This window comes from Propithecus coquereli, unplaced genomic scaffold (assembly GCF_000956105.1).
Source record: "Propithecus coquereli isolate 6110/MARCELLA unplaced genomic scaffold, Pcoq_1.0 Scaffold195, whole genome shotgun sequence".
NCBI classification, from domain to species: Eukaryota; Metazoa; Chordata; class Mammalia; order Primates; family Indriidae; genus Propithecus; species Propithecus coquereli.
The window spans coordinates 2,862,264-2,864,484 of NW_012144411.1; the positions used below are offsets into that span (position 1 = coordinate 2,862,264).

Below are 2,221 nucleotides of genomic sequence, written 5' to 3' on the forward strand. Positions count from 1 at the left end.
GCTCTGGGAACAGGGGAGGAATGTCTGTGGAGAGATAATCTGAATAAAGAAGAACTCCAATATTCTGTTTGGAACATAGATGGTTTCTGAGTCCTATCCCTTTTATTCCTTATTCCTATTAAAAGATAACTTTAATAAAATTAATAAGGAGATGAACAGCTTCAAAAAGGTAAGAATTAGGGGAAAGGACACAGGGTTTGAAACATAGTGGATGACGTGGATCAGCAACGAACTACCAATGCTGTAGAGGAGCCCTCGGATCTTACCAGGCTCAGCCTAGATGAGCGAATTTATGTGAAAATGAGAAATGCCCGAGAGCTTTGAGGCAGATTACATGCTTATGATCAACAACATCTAAGTATGACACTGGCAGATGTGGAAGAGACTGTGACTACTATAGAAATTGATGAAGAAACATATGAAGAGATATATAAATCAACACAATGGAATATTCCAATGCTCATTTTCCGGGGGAGATGGTGTGGTCCTGGTTGCCCCTCCATTGAGAGTTGGCTGAAACAAAGAATTTATGCTGAAGGAGACTTTGTATAATTGCTTCTTTTAGATGTAGAAGACATTCAAAAGAGAAACCTGGATACATTTTGATATTAAAAAATGACCCAAGGAATCTTCACTCCTGAAATTAGTTAATTTGCAGACAACTCATGCAACATCTTAAGCGAAATATCATTTTTATTTTTCTCCAACACTTCCAATGAATGTGATCACCAAGGTGCAGAACTCTTTTTCAGGAGTTGGTTTGCTCTATTATTCTTCCATACAGTTTCTGATTTTTTTTCTTTAAATTAAATTTGGTGTTTTTAATGCCAAAAAAAGGTAAAAATTAATGTCAGCAAAAAATTTACTAGAAATACGAACTGATAAAAATAGTAAAATAATTTTTGATGAATGAGTGAATAAAACGAATATAACAAATGTGATCAGCTTCTGAAAGCATGAAAAAGAATACAATTATTAACTCTAGCAGCCAGGGGCATATGAGGCCCAATAGTTATTGTCTCCGTGAATCAGGTCAGGTTCTTTGAGCTAAGATGGCTGCTTACCAGGTCTCCAGAATCAGGGTTTGCCTGCCAGGCATCAGCATGGATATTAACAACTACAATAAAGTTAAAGCTAATGAGCAAACAAAGCAGTTTCATCTGCTTTTCCTTAGCTCTCCAAGCATGAAGAGCCAATGTCTATGTGAGTGTGTAGTTTTTTGTATAGCACAGGTAAATTATTTTCAGAATATTTGAATTTCTTTTTATTCTTTTATCCTTTAACACCTCTATCATTTGGATCAACTCCCAGCTAATTGGAAATTAATCTACATAGCAGTCAATTTGAATCAACGTCCTTCAGGCTATTTTAGACACTCTGTATAGGACAGCGTGAGTCCTATTTGTTTTTATGGGTGGTAGCAGTAACATTGCTGCTGGTAGTGGGAGTTCACATACCTTAATAATCTATACGTAAAGCTCATCTTATAGGAGTGTTGTATGAATGAAAGTGCTTAATTTCTCAAGTATTATTACTATACAGTACCACCGTGAGAATCGAGTCAACATGTTTTGTCGTAATCAGGGACTCACAGAAACTATCAATAGGACACGAGAGGATATCACTACATAATGAACCTTAGATTTGGACCATCCTGACATGTCTTAAAATATAAATTCAACAAACTATTTTTATAAACTTTTAAAGTATGATTTGAATAAAATATATGTGTATATATGTATTATAATACATAAACTAAGGCACTTAACAAATAGAACTCCATGTAACACCAGCTTTTGGCCTCAGTTGGATGGGTGAAGTAAAATCTTTGTCTGCTACCACTCTACATGATCCAACAACATGCCAAAATAAATCATTTAATTCAATATCACTTTTACTCTTTATGTTTTACTGCATAATGATTCCTTTAATAAATGATAAAGAGAAAATAATCGTTTGGATGCTTCTTTCCCATCAACTCATTCTTCCTGGCTAGTTTTCTGTTCTCTGAAATAGTTCTTTTGGATAATCAGGAAAGAGCATGTGATGTTTCTGTTAAACTGCCAGTGATACATTGCATAGTGCTGAAAACTGATCTGGAAAAATGAGCTATTGCAAATTTTGCCCTAGGGACATTTCAGGGCTATGCAAATACTTGGAGGTGAATATTATAGCTTCAATGTTTCATTTTACTTTAATATATTATCTAATTTCTAAATCT

General features: G+C 34.7%; 1 pseudogene; it reads left to right on the forward strand.

Moving 5' to 3' along the window:
* LOC105809473 overlaps nt 1-517 on the forward strand; it is a 2,943-nt pseudogene extending 2,426 nt beyond the window's left edge.
* Nucleotides 518-2,221: the final 1,704 nt, after the last annotated feature.